Source organism: Oncorhynchus clarkii, chromosome 12 (assembly GCF_045791955.1).
Source record: "Oncorhynchus clarkii lewisi isolate Uvic-CL-2024 chromosome 12, UVic_Ocla_1.0, whole genome shotgun sequence".
In the NCBI taxonomy this organism is placed as follows: Eukaryota; Metazoa; Chordata; class Actinopteri; order Salmoniformes; family Salmonidae; genus Oncorhynchus; species Oncorhynchus clarkii.
The window spans coordinates 77,987,808-78,002,346 of NC_092158.1; the positions used below are offsets into that span (position 1 = coordinate 77,987,808).

The 14,539-nt window shown below is 42.3% G+C and overlaps 1 protein-coding gene across 3 annotated transcripts in view; it reads left to right on the plus strand.

Moving 5' to 3' along the window:
• Positions 1-6,498: 6,498 nt before the first annotated feature.
• The window catches only part of LOC139421382 (platelet binding protein GspB-like), a 33,328-nt gene continuing 25,287 nt past the window's right edge, over positions 6,499-14,539 (plus strand). For 2 of the 3 annotated variants that reach the window (XM_071172223.1, XM_071172224.1), the window contains exon 1: positions 6,595-6,954. The gene's annotated coding sequence lies outside the window, so the exon portion shown is untranslated. Of the gene's footprint in view, positions 6,955-14,539 lie in introns of all 3 variants that reach the window. The other variant, XM_071172221.1, reaches the window with a different exon arrangement.

Genomic DNA, 14,539 nt, shown 5'->3' on the forward strand with positions numbered 1-14,539 from the left:
TGCTCTTTTATTTCTACCAAGCTGAAGTCCTATTTTCTGGTGATGTGGTCCATGTTACCGTTTTTCTGCTCTCTCGTCGTCAAGGACATTTTACATTTAGTCCTCTTCATGGTCACTGAGGCAGAACAACCATTTCCTTTTGTTAATTATATTGGTTGAGTGCTCGACCTCAGTGCTCGACATTCAATCAATCCCTATCCCAGTCTGCTGTGCCCACATGCTTCAAGAGGGCCACCATTGTTCCCGTTCCCAAGAAATCTAAGGTAACTGAGCTAAATGACTGTCATCATGAAGTGCTTTGAGAGATGAGTCAAGGATCATATCACCTCCACCCTACTTGATACCCTAGACCCACTCCAATTTGCTTACCGCCCCAATAGGTCCACAGATGATGCAATCACACTGCACACTGCCCTAACCCATCTGGAAAAGAGGATGTTCATCGACTACAGCTCAGCATTTAACGCCATAGCACCCTCCAAACTCGTCATTAAGCTCGAGACACTGGGTCTCGACCCCGCCCTGTGCAACTGGGTCCTGGACTTCTTGACGGGCCGCCCCCAGGTGGTGAGGTTAGGAAACATCTCCACCCTTCTGATCCTCAACACTGGGGCCCACAAGGGTGCGTTCTTAGCCCTCTTCTGTACTCCCTGTTCACCCATGACGCCTCCAACTCAATCATCAAGTTTGCAGATGACACTACAGTGATAGGCTTGATCGCCAGCAACGACGAGACTGCCTACAGCGAGAAGGTGAGGGCCCTCGGAGTGTGGTGTCAGGAAAATAACCTCACACTCAACGGCAACAAAACAAATGAGATGATTGTGGACTTCAGGAACCTGCCTGTTTACCCCGCTATCATCCAGAAGGCGAGGTCAGTACAGGTGCATCAAAGCTGGGACCGAAAGACAGAAGCTGTTTTTTCAATCTCAAGGCCATCAGACTGTTAAACAGCCATCACTAACATTGAGTGGCTGTTGCCAACATACAGACTCAAATCTCTAATAATTGGATGTAATAAATGTATCACTAGTCACTTTAAACAATGCCACTGTAATAATGTTTACATACCCTACATTACTCATCTCATATGTACAGTGCCTTGCGAAAGTATTCGGCCCCCTTGAACTTTGCGACCTTTTGCCACATTTCAGGCTTCAAACATAAAGATATAAAACTGTATTTTTTTTGTGAAGAATCAACAACAAGTGGGACACAATCAAGAAGTGGAACGACATTTATTGGATATTTCAAATTTTTTTAACAAATCAAAAACTGAAAAATTGGGTGTGCAAAATTATTCAGCCCCCTTAAGTTAATACTTTGTAGCGCCACCTTTTGCTGCGATTACAGCTGTAAGTCGCTTGGGGTATGTCTCTATCAGTTTTGCACATCGAGAGACTGAAATCTTTTCCCATTCCTCCTTGCAAAACAGCTCGAGCTCAGTGAGGTTGGATGGAGAGCATTTGCGAACAGCAGTTTTCAGTTCTTTCCACAGATTCTCGATTGGATTCAGGTCTGGACTTTGACTTGGCCATTCTAACACCTGGATATGTTTATTTTTGAACCATTCCATTGTAGATTTTGCTTTATGTTTTGGATCATTGTCTTGTTGGAAGACACATCTCCGTCCCAGTGTCAGGTCTTTTGCAGACTCCATCAGGTTTTCTTCCAGAATGGTCCTGTATTTGGCTCCATCCATCTCCCCATCAATTTTAACCATCTTCCCTGTCCCTGCTGAAGAAAAACAGGCCCAAACCATGATGCTGCCACCACCATGTTTGACAGTGGGGATGGTGTGTTCAGCTGTGTTGCTTTTACGCCAAACATAACGTTTTGCATTGTTGCCAAAAAGTTCAATTTTGGTTTCATCTGACCAGAGCACCTTCTTCCACATGTTTGATGTGTCTCCCAGGTGGCTTGTGGCAAACTTTAAACAACACTTTTTATGGATATCTTTAAGAAATGGCTTTCTTCTTGCCACTCTTCCATAAAGGCCAGATTTGTGCAATATACGACTGATTGTTGTCCTATGGACAGAGTCTCCCACCTCAGCTGTAGATCTCTGCAGTTCATCCAGAGTGATCATGGGCCTCTTGGCTGCATCTCTGATCAGTCTTCTCCTTGTATGAGCTGAAAGTTTAGAGGGACGGCCAGGTCTTGGTAGATTTGCAGTGGTCTGATACTCCTTCCATTTCAATATTATCGCTTGCACAGTGCTCCTTGGGATGTTTAAAGCTTGGGAAATCTTTTTGTATCCAAATCCGGCTTTAAACTTCTTCACAACAGTATCTCGGACCTGCCTGGTGTGTTCCTTGTTCTTCATGATGCTCTCTGCGCTTTTAACGGACCTCTGAGACTATCACAGTGCAGGTGCATTTATACGGAGACTTGATTACACACAGGTGGATTGTATTTATCATCATTAGTCATTTAGGTCAACATTGGATCATTCAGAGATCCTCACTGAACTTCTGGAGAGAGTTTGCTGCACTGAAAGTAAAGGGGCTGAATAATTTTGCACGCCCAATTTTTCAGTTTTTGATTTGTTAAAAAAGTTTGAAATATCCAATAAATGTCGTTCCACTTCATGATTGTGTCCCACTTGTTGTTGATTCTTCACAAAAAAATACAGTTTTATATCTTTATGTTTGAAGCCTGAAATGTGGCAAAAGGTCGCAAAGTTCAAGGGGGCCAAATACTTTCGCAAGGCACTGTATATACTGTACTCTGTACCATCTACTGCACCTTGCCTAAGCTGCACGGCCATCGCTCATTCAAATATTTATATGTACATATGCTTATTCATCCCTTTACACTTGTGTGTGTATAAGATAGCTGTGAAATTGTTGGATTACTTGTTAGATATTACTGCACTGTCAGAACTAGAAGCACAAGCATTTCGCTACACTCACATTAACATCTGCTAACCATGTGTATGTGACCAATAAAATTTGATTTGACCTGTTATGAAGTGTAATGTGACAAACTTGCTTTAAGACAGTTTTCTATGTATATTGATTCATGGTGAATTGTACTTGATCAGATCATCATCGCTTCTCATGCCACTGCCTGCCCAGTACAGTGCCCCTGTGACTGTGGTGGTATGATGGCACCACTAGAGGGAGAAACTAGCCTCTTGTCTGACTCTACATAACCTCTACCAGTCAGCCAGTCAAAGGAAATCAATAGCTGTCTTAGGCCATAAAGAAGGGAGAGAAAACAGAAACAAAGGGGATGAGAGGTAAATAGTTTTTAAGTAGCTTGTTTTTAAGGGGCCAAAATGTACCACACGCCAGGACACTTGCACATCGCAAAACAAAAGATAAGTGAAAGGACGTAACATGGCCGACGTGAGTCTAGATGAATGCACATAATTAAAAAATACACGTCAAGATGGGGAGAGAAGATCAGTGCGGAGATCTGCACAGTCAGTGCTTATAATGTAGCTTCGTCTGAGTGGTATAGAGGAGAGGGGTCGCTGTCTGATATCCTTAGTAGCAGCATGCATTATTAACAGCAGGATGCAGCCAGTAAAGGGCTGGGAAGCGCTCCCACTAACCCATCAACCAGAAACTGGCCTGCCTGGACATCATCAGGTTTCAGGGTAACAATACCAATTAAACAAAAAGTCCTCTAATGCTAGCTGCATGAGGCACGAGGCCTCCTCTATTTTAGTGTTTAGAGTGAAACTAGGTGATAACATGAGTTGTGGATTTTACTAGGCTGTGTGCATTATACAGTTGTATGATACAGCCATCTTTGTTTATCTGAAATGTTCTATTATGACATTTTGTTTTAACATAAACGTTTAAGTCAGCATGTCGCAGTGAGATTAGGTTATTATTGACCGTAGTCGTAAGTATATAGTCAGTGCTGATTTTGTGTTACATGTTCTTCAAGTGTGTTAGTACGCAGCATGTTAATGTAATGCTGTGTTGGCACGTTCTGTTGTCCTGGGAGCCCATGCTCACACAGAACAGAAGCAGGTGCACTGCTGGCGTGTGCTAACTTGTGAACATGGCATTCAGAGGCATTTTCATGTATTTATTTATTTAATCTTTATTTAACCAGGTAGGCTAGTTGAGAACAAGTTCTCATTTGCAACTGCGACCTGGCCAAGATAAAGCATAGCAGTGTGAACAGACAACAACACAGAGTTACACATGGAGTAAACAATAAACAAGTCAATAACATAGTAGAAAAAAATAATCTATATACATTGTGTGCAAAAGGCATGAGGAGGTAGGCAATAAATAGGCCATAGGAGTGAATAATTACAATTTAGCAGATTAACACTGGAGTGATAAATGATCAGATGAACATGTGCAGGTAGAGATACTGGTGTGCAAAAGAGCAGAAAAGTAAATAAAATAAAAACAGTTTGGGGATGAGGCAGGTAAATTGGGTGGGCTATAGGGAGGGAGATAAAAGTCTCCAACTTCAGAGATTTTTGCAATTCGTTTCAGTCGCAGGCAGCAGAGAACTGGAAGGAAAGGCGGCCAAATGAGGTTTTGGCTTTAGGGATGATCAGTGAGATACACCTGCTGGAGCGCGTGCTACGTCAATAGCATGTAATGATGAACAGGCTACCATGTACTGTGTGCCGTGTTGTAATGTTTACGTCCTAGATATTCAAAGTCCATTTCTCGACCAAACACGTGTCTGTGAATTTCCTTTGAGGATATTGACTATGTCTGATAAGATGGGTGTCTCCCTTCTATTTTTTTTTTTTGCACAATACCTGCTTCCTCCTTTGTGTGATTTGACTGATATGAGAACAGCCTGTATTACAGCACTCAAGCTTGTGTGTGTGTCTGTTCGCAGGTGTTAGTGTGTATTCCTTGTCAAAGTTAGCACAACAACATCCAGAGGCTTGGCTGAGTGTGCGCCAGTTCTTTTGTGCTGCGTTGCCCCAGCTGGGCTGCTGGCCAAGGGGAAACAACAATGAGATAAATAACAGGGGAACTAGGTGGCGAGTACACTGCCCTGCCCATTCCTGTCTCCACTGCAGCGCACCACAGCCTGTGTGGAAAAAAAACTTCCTCTCTTTGTTGTGCCTGTTTCACCAAGCCAATATGTCCATCTCTGGCAGGCCGAGCCTAGTATAGGACCCCCAAACTCCCACCCTCTTTTCCTTGCCTTTCTCTGTTTTTCCTCTCCCTCTCTTTACTTTGTGTGGTAGTTCTTGAGTGTGTGGAGTACCTCTGTTTAGTATTTTTTCTATGTTTCTACTCTGTGTGTGTGTGTGTGTGTGTGTTTATTGAATGTCATGTTAGTTAAGGCCATGTAACTAATTGTGTAGGTGTGGGCCAGAGGGTTTACCTTTGCTGATCATTTTGAGAGAGAGAGAAGTGTGAGAAGAGCTGTAGGGAGTTGGGGTTATTGCATGATAGAATGAAAAACAAGCGATATCAATCTTAGCATATCAACAAAGGCGTAGCAGCACAAGGCTACTTTACATTGCCTAGTGACAGTGTAACCATAACACAACCACACAGGTCAGCACACCATTGAGCAACTGTTCACCGAGGTAAACATCCTGGGGAAGTGTGTGTGTGTTATGATGAATTCCATAGGGTGAGAGCTGAAGGGGACACAATGTGAAGCACAATGCTGCCTAGCCAGTGCACACCCTGGCACAAAAGCCTGGCTCATGTAGACAGTTCTGGCTGCACTGGGAGAGCTGAACAACAGCAGTGCAGACGGACAGGCAGCATGCCCACCGAGACTGTCTCAGAAGTCTGGTGTGAAGACAGGAGCGGCACACACAGACAAAGCCTATGAAAAAACGCCCACAATCAGTAAAGGGAGACAATTGTGTCTGGGGGAAAAACACTACAGACAGCGGCAGCTTCTTCAACCTTCCTCTGTTTCTATTCCCTCTTCATTTTGTTTCTGTCTCCTTCGATTCCGCCATGTCTCTGACTCTGTTACAATCTGACATAAAATTGTGGATCTTTATGCACTGGTGATTTTAGTGGCAGCCTCTTCTTTGACAGGTCAAACATGTTTGGTCTCGTCTGTGTGGGGGCTTGTCTGCAACAGATTAGATATCTTGTCCTTACAATAAAGAATGTGCCACTGCAATAAACCTAGTATTATTAATATCTCTGTGAAGATAGTGTTTATGGATAAAAGGTGTCAATCAATATTCATTATGTATGTGCAGCAGGACAATTTTAGTCCTTGTAGAACCAATAAAGATGTTTGTTTCATTATCATATTAGAGTAATATGGTAGTAGCTAAAATGGCAGTAGACCTAAAGAAAATCAAAATATGACAGACTATGCTGTGGTACCCTTTGTGGCTGAAATCTCAGCATCCAGTGGTCCAGAAGCAACGGAGAATCCTAACATGCCACCATTGTGTGGAGAGAATGCACCGTTGAAAAGAAAAGAAACTGCAGGAGGTGTGTGCAGGACGAGCGTGGAGCCGGCATGGAGGGAGGGGACGCGGGAAAACTGGTGGAGGGATACGGGAAGGGGAGACAACCGGTGCAATTTGGGAAGGATGGGAAGAAAGAAAGTAGGGTGACTTGAGAGATGACATCATTCCTCATTTGAATAAATCTCAGCCGGGGTAGTGATTGGTTGTGAGCTGGAGAAAGTCGAGTTACTTGGCTATTCATCCCTTTCAATTTCACCCCCGCGCGCAGTGCCGTGGTAAAACCCTCTCCGCCTGTCCATCCGTCCAGGCCAGTAGAGATTGTCTGCGTGGACTGCAAATCGCTTTTCCTTTCTTTGGAAGGGACGTGCATCACTTCTGAAATCGGCGGTCGACAGAAGTTTCTTGGTAATCTGGCTGCTGTACTTTGGCCTGTTTTTCATCTCGTTCGGTTTCATTTTCCAATTTGTTACACTTTGTATTCGAGGATTCTGAAAGGAGTCGGAGGATATTGTCAAACACTGGGCGTAGCTGGAGATCAAGCTATAGCTAGCAACACTGCGTTGGTAAGTCTAGAGACTGGTTGAGCGTTAGCATGCTAGCTAGCTGTGTACCTACATTTACACTTAAATTACAGAAAATATCAAATGCAAGTTACGATGTGATGCTTTAACAAATGTTTTTCGTTTCCTAAAATATTATATTTTTATTTTATGATGTTGGTAGTTAGAGTGGGTTAATAATGTGTTAACAATGGGTTAATAATCATATAGATAGTGGGTGAATGTCTTTGTCGACATTGCAAGTCCAAAGTGGGTGAATGTCTTTGTCGACATTGCAAGTCCAATTCACGATTTCCTATTGCAAACGTAGGTTAGCGTTTTTCGTCATGAATCTTGTTCTGGAGGCAGGTCTGCAGAGTGGTCACTAGCTGGCACAACCACAGTCATACAATCTCATTTTAAACCTAACCTTAACCACACTGCTAACTCTAATGTCCCAACCATAAATTAAGACCAAAAATCACACTTTTGTTTTCGTGATTGTTTCAAGTAAAGCAAATTTTGACTTTGCAGCTGGCTCACCTAGCGGAAATCGCTCAGTTATGCCTCGAGGGCAAGATTCATGACATAAACGTCAACTTGAATTGGAAACGGCGCCATACAAATAAGCTTTGTTGAAATGCTAGCTAACTAAATAGGTTACTTGCTAACTGAACTATCCAGGCGAGTCTGTTGGGTCGCACAAAAACGAGAATAGGAGCAAGTGAATCGTTGCCTTTTCCTTCTGCCAGTGAGCGGCTCAAGCCATAAAGAGGATGTTTTAGATTCGGAATTCGATTGCATTTGGGAGGGGGTGATGGGGCGGTGGCAGCCCTGTGTGATGGCTGAAATTGATCACCAGCTATTTAGCTAACCGACGAATGAACTGGCTAAAATAACATCCTTCCTTTTAGGTAGGGATCTGTGTGTATTAATTTGGATGATTTGCCTTTTCAAAAGCAATTCGTCGTATTCACTTCATTATATCAACTTTTCTTCTCTCATCCTCCATCGTTGACGCCTATTGTTCTGTGCGGCCAAGTGGTCTCTAGTGAGAACGGCTTGGTTCGTTGCCCTAGGCGAAATGTTGGGCAATTTAGGCTAATTCTGTTAGTCTTTTGCATTAGTCAGAGAACATAGCATCGGATACTTTTGTAGAATGGCTTAAGTGCTATACTTTATTAGGTTGAGAAGTCTTTGAAGACTCACCCAATTCTTATGATTATTAGAACGTGAGACATGACAAGTACTGTAATCTCAATGCAACAAAACACAATTTGTTCAAACTCTATCATATAGGCAAACATTGTGGCTTCAGGCTATGAACTCAGAGCTGTTTTTTGCTTGTGTTAATGCTATGCAACCAGACCAGTTCTTTCTCCAAAAGAACAATGGTGAATAATGTTAGTCTCCAAAACCCTCAACGTGCAGCTACCATATACATTTACAACTAATCATTATAGATGGCCCACAGGCCTAACCTCTGCCCCTGATGTTCGGATGACAATGAGCCTTAGGGTGGGGTAGTGGGCATGGGTAGGTCAATATTCTGCAATGATCTGCCATGAGGTATTGATGCCACTCAGGAATATATTGCATCTCAGGGTGATTGTGAGCACTTGTCTGGCTTAGAGAGGCTCCAACACGCTAGTCAACCCTCTGGTGCATTAATGAGCGATGGCTGACTCACAAAGCAAGCAAGTGAATGAGGCAGCGGGATAGAGACACGCTCAGACATGGGCATAATGCATTCATTTGAAATTAAATGTAGATCCTGTTTTACCCAAGTGCTGCTGGCTTGTTACGTTAAAAAAAAAATATCTGTCATGTCTATGAATCGAATGATAAGACAGATTTCGGGTTCAATATCATTTATCTTGTTTTAGCAAAATAGTGTTATTTTTGTACTTTCAACCAATGTGCCAGCATTGTGACATTTGGTACCAAATTCCCCTTGCCCACCTCACTGTCACAATAGGCTGAAAATGGATTCCTCCTCCACTCATGTCTCCGCAGGCATTTTGGTTATTACATTGTCTGTCACACCTATTTTAAGTCTCTCCTTTAATGCCATGCACATGTTTTAGTAAGCCTTCTGAAACAGTTGGCCAAAGAAGAGCTTAGATGTCTACAATCAGAGGAGATGCAATTCCATGTGGAATTCATACCATAGCATTCTGGAGTGATTTTATGACCTACAGTTCTCTTTGCTCTGCCCTTCCTCTGACCTATGCCATGGGCTGTCAGGGAGATGCCTACAGTAATTTGTGCCTCTGCTTGCACTCAGGCGTAGTAGGCTAAATAGGTTGATTCAGTGACGTCCCCAAACTGTACATATTCAAATTGGTGTGTCCTCTGCCTGCCCTGGACTGGTCCCCTACTCACCAGATCCCTCTCAGGCTGAACCAAGGCCCAGGGTTCTGGTCTGGAAGCACACTTTCGACTGCACCTACAGTCTTGCTTCGGTACTGCAGTTTATCTGATGTCCGGCCAAGAAAGACAATTCCCATAGACGGCCCCATATAGAAGTCAGATTAAACTGGATGCAACTCGGATATAGACGGTCCATGAATCGGCCATCTTGGATGCTGTCTCTACTGCTTTTATTGCTCAGTGGGTTGAACTGTATGACCTTTGGCACTTTCTGTCACCATCGCTTATGAGTAAAGTCAGAGCTGGCAACTGGCCTGCAGCCGTGAGATTATTTTAACCACAGACCTGGAACTGTAGTAGTGGTTTCTGCAGTGCCACTCCATTGTTTGCCATGGTCGTCATTACTGTAATGTGTACTTTCCAGATAAAGGCTTGATAATTCTGCCACGGACATTGGTCCAGCCAAGATAGCTGCCTCAGTGGTATCACAGTTGTCAGTCCTGACAGTTGCTGCGCAGTTTTGAGGGTATATATGCCAGCAGCTGCAGTAATTAATTTTCTGTGTTGAGGCTCTGAATTCTTCCAGTGGGAGGCTGGATAATGGACATGGTTCAGAACCCTGTTGCTATGCCTCCCTCACCACTTTCACAATTTTGCCTGGATTGCTGTGGTTGCTGACTGGCTGCGATATGGCCATAACGTCTACTCAACATGGAAATGATCTTTAATACTGTCAGAAACTAAAGGCTTGCTGATTTCTAGTAGGGATGCACGATATATAAGTAAATCTAATTAGCTAAAAATGGCAACATCGGTATCGGCCCAATGTAAAGTTTAACGCCGATGTGCAAAACTGATGTCAAAGCTGACGTGCATACCTATATAACCTAGCTACATGACATTATGACGCCACATAAAATTTTGCACTAGACATGCAACACAGAATTCCTAACAACCTAGCCCACAATGTATGCTGTGTGGGTCGAGCAGTCATTTGAAAGAGTAAACTCAAAGGCGAAATCCATTAAAGCCAGGATAATGCAATTCATTGCCTTTGACAATTAACAGTTCTCTGTCGAGCGTGATGTTGGCTTTCACCATCTGGTTAGGCACCGGTACATACTAGAAGTCGACCGATTATGATTTTTCAACGCCGATACCGATTATTGGAGGACCAAAAAAAGCAGATACCGATAAATCGTCCGATTCTTTTTTTATTTATTTGTAATATTGACAATTACAACAATACTGAATGAACACTTATTTTAACTTAATATAATACATCAATAAAATCAATTTAGACTCAAATAAATAATGAAACATGTTCAATTTGGTTTAAATAATACAAAAGCAAAGTGTTGGAGAAGAAAGTAAAAGTGCAATATGTGCCATGTAAGAAAGCTAACGTTTAAGTTCCTTGCTCAGAACATGAGAACATATGAAAGCTGGTGGTTCCTTTTAACATGAGTCTTCAATATTCCCAGGTAAGAAGTTTTAGGTTGTAGTTATTATAGGACTATTTCTCTCTATACCATTTGTATTTCATATACCTTTGACTATTGGATGTTCTTATAGGCACTTTAGTATTGCCAGTGTAACAGTATAGCTTCCATCCCTCTCCTCGCGCCTACCTGGGCTCGAACCAGGAACACATCGACAACAGCCACCCTCGAAGCAGCGTTACCCATGCAGAGCAAGGGGAACACCTACTCCAAGTCTCAGAGTGAGTGACGTTTGAAACGCTATTAGCGTGCACCCCGCATTGCGAAGAGCTGCTGGCAAAACGCACAAAAGTGCTGTTTGAATGAACGCTTACGAGCCTGCTGGTGGTGCCTACCATCGCTCAGTCAGACTGCTCTATCAAATCATAGACTTAATTATAACATAATAACACACAGAAATACGAGCCTTAATATGGTCGAACCCGGAAACTATCATCTCGAAAACAAGACGTTTATTCTTTCAGTGAAATACGGAACCGTTCCGTATTTTATCTAACGGGTGGCATCCATAAGTCTAAATATTCCTGTTACATTGCACAACCTTCAATGTTATGTCATAATTACGTAAAATTCAGGCAAATTAGTTCGTAAAGAGCCAGGCGGCCCAAACTGTTGCATATACTCTGACTCTACGTGCAATGAACGCAAGAGAAGTGACACAATTTCACCTGGTTAATATTGCCTGCTAACCTGGATTTCTTTTAGCTAAATATGCAGGTTTAAAAATATATACTTCTGTGTATTGATTTTAAGAAAGGCCTTGATGTTTCTGGTTAGGTACACATTGGAGCAACGACAGTCCTTTTTCGCGAATGCGCACCGCATCGATTATATGCAACACAGGACACGCTAGATAAACTAGTAATATCATCAACCATGTGTAGTTATAACTAGTGATTATGATTGATTGATTGTTTTTTATAAGATAAGTTTAATGCTAGCTAGCAACTTACCTTGGCTTCTTAGCACATTCGCGTAACAGGCAGGCTCCTCATGAGGCAGGTGGTTAGAGCGTTGGACTAGTTAACCGTAAGGTTGCAAGATTGAATCCCTGAGCTGACAAGGTAAAAATCTGTCGTTCTGCCCCTGAACAAGGCAGTTAACCCACCGTTTCTAGGCCGTCTTTGAAAATAAGAATGTGTTCTTAACTGACTTGCCTAGTTAAATAATGTTGTAAAAAAAACGGCAAAATCGGCGTCCAAAAATACAGATTTCCGATTGTTATGAAAACTTGAAATCGTCCCTAATTAATCGGCCATTCCGATTAATCGGTCGACCTCTAGTACATACTACCAAGTGCGCTATTATTCAGATGTTGTCCAATCGGAGTTGCACAGTAATAGCGTCACAACATACTATGGAACACCATTTGGGTCTTTGCGTGTCAAAAAAGATACACGTCAAATAACACAGTTCTATTATAGAAGGTTGTGTGTTCTGAATTTGCAGGTGCAAGCCAAGCGTCACCACTACTATCAGTAGCACTGTCAAAGCTGTACAAAAAAGTCTGCAAATACCGGCCATGAACGATTGTTTACAATACCGCGTTGGTAATAAAGCATTATTTGTTCGACCGCAACTTCTGGGGTAGCTAGCTTTAGCTTGGTACCTAGCACCAATACAACCAGCCTGAAAACAATGACCAGTAGAAACTGCAGTCATTTTCATTGTTCTTAGCAATGATTTAGGAATCCTTGTAAGTATTAGCTAGGTAGCCACTTGTTGTTCGCCTATTGAAATTGAACTTCAGTTCCTGAAAATAAATAGCTAGCCAGCTACTTAATATTAGCTTTGGGCAACAGGGTTATAAACAGCTAGCTAGCTTCATCTGGCTAGTGAGGCTTGACCGGACCAGGTTATGTATTGTGAAGCAAGCCACAATAACGATTAGGCACAATAGTGGATTTTGCAGTTTGCCTTCAAAAGAAAAGTACCTCTTTTGAAAGTGATGCATAAGGTTACAATTGGTGGAATCATGCCATATTTAGACTACATAATGTTAAACAAGGTTGGAATGTGAATCAATGAAATGGGTTATCAGTCTATTCGGTGACACCCACAGAACACAACTGTGAAGAGTTTACGCAAATATTAGCATTGTCTCTTAAGATATTTTTTCCCAACATCCTCCTCAGAGTTATCAGACTCAAACATCCACGCAGTGTTGTTTTTACTCGGGAATAGTGTTTAATACACATAGGCTGACAATGAATGTGGCTCAATTCAGTTGTTTCAGAGTCCCACAATAAGAGCTGCGACGCTAATATTCTCTGGGTGTCACTGGGTAGACTGATACCTAGCTATATAGCTAGCTAACTATATAGCTACTGAACCAGATTGTCGTTTTCCTATGTTTTTGGGTAAAAACATTGTTTGCATCCATGAGCTAGCTATCTTTTTTTATGCAAGCACTGTAGGTGCGCGAGACAACTTTACCAGCATCATAGCATATGTATCGATGAATCGTTGTGACATATGAAATACGAGTGATAGTGTAATAACTACGTAAAAAATTAATGAACCCGTTAAATTATTATGTGACGTGCAGTCATATCCAGGTCCTGATTGGTCAACAAGCTTATTTGACACGTCAAATAGTGTTATCTTTTTGACACGCAATGACCCAAACGGCGTTCCATAGAAATCCTGGTTGAGAATGAAACGACTGAACAAATGAACAATGAAACAGCACAGCAAGTAAGTGAAAGAAATCATTTAAGAATGATTGAGGCCACTGTTCTTGGACCTTCAATGCTTCAGACATTTTTTGGTACCCTTCTGCAGATCTGTGCCTCAACACAATCCCGTCTCGGAGCTCTACGAACAATTCCTTCGACCTGCTTGGTTTTTGCTCTGACCTAATATAGACAGGTGTGCCATTCCAAATCATGTCCAGTCAATTACATTCACCACAGGTGGACTCAAAGTTGTAGAAACATCTTAAGGATGATCGATGGAAACAGGATGCACCTGAGCTCAATTTCGAGTCTTATAACAGAGGGTCTAAATACTTGTGTAAATAAGGTATTTCTGTTTTTTATTTGTAATTTGCGAACATTTCTAAACCTGTTTTCGCTTTGTCATTATGGGGTATTGTGTGTAGATTGATGAGGGGAAAAAACGATTTAATCAATTTTAGAATAAGGCTGTAACGTAACAAAATGTGGAAGAAGTAAAGGGGTCTGAATACTTTCAGAATGCACTGTAAGTGTTGCCATGGTTTCCACCTGTTTACTGTCAGTTGTGTTTCATTTTTTTCTGCCCAATTCATTCAGCATTATGTCAGTGCTGTGGCAGCCTGTCTACACCATGAGCCAGTCTGGCATGACATGGGTGCCTAAAGTTCCCGATGACAGAAATATGGCTACAGTTATGAGAGTTGAAAGGGAGGGGGGGATTTGTCAGATGTTTTGAGTCATTTGAAATGTTATTGTCCTGTAATTTCTATTTAAGAAGCCTTTTGACCCAAGCCCCAAATACCATGTACATTTCTGGGTAACGACTAGGTACAGTTTTATGTGGTGTTAGCCTAGCTGTTATTTTGTTGATAAGCCCTGGTTAGCCCTGGTGGTTTTGACAACCTGCGAGGGATCAGATTCCATCTGGAACGTGCCTGCTCTGCTTCAAACAGGAGGACATAATCCTCTTATGGCCAGAGTCAGTTCCAGTAGTGAGTGGCTGCTAGAGAGCTGAAACCTCAAGGGTATGTTTTGCTGTCCCGTCCAGATACCTGA